Below are 441 nucleotides of genomic sequence, written 5' to 3' on the forward strand. Positions count from 1 at the left end.
ACTACCTGGGCTATTTTTCCAGTCACAGCGATTGTGTCATAAATATACGGGGGAAAAAAGAAAAAGCTGCAGTCAGATAAAGAGACCACATTCTCAGCTTTTTTTTTTTTAACACTAACAAGAACCATCAGCAAAATCCATTAGAAATAAAACGGTCCCAACCTAACAGTGCTTAGATGAAACTCGCAAGGGTATAGACAAAAGAGACGCGCTTCCGCGTCAGGACCCAGGACAATTCTCCAAAGTGCTCAGGTCTGCTCCCAAGCCCCGCCAGGCGAAGCCCGAGCCGGAGACTGAGCCGGAGAGGAGAGACCAGCAGCGGCGGGCTAGGGGCAAGGCGGTGTCAGCGGGTGTTAAACACCGAGAGGTCGCGCAGCGGAGCGCCGGGAGGGCAGGAGAAGCGCAGCCGACCGGTGACGCGGCGGAGAGGTTCGTGAGCCC

This window comes from Fukomys damarensis, unplaced genomic scaffold, assembly GCF_012274545.1.
Source record: "Fukomys damarensis isolate Sample0158 unplaced genomic scaffold, DMR_v1.0_HiC HiC_scaffold_16, whole genome shotgun sequence".
Taxonomy (NCBI): Eukaryota; Metazoa; Chordata; class Mammalia; order Rodentia; family Bathyergidae; genus Fukomys; species Fukomys damarensis.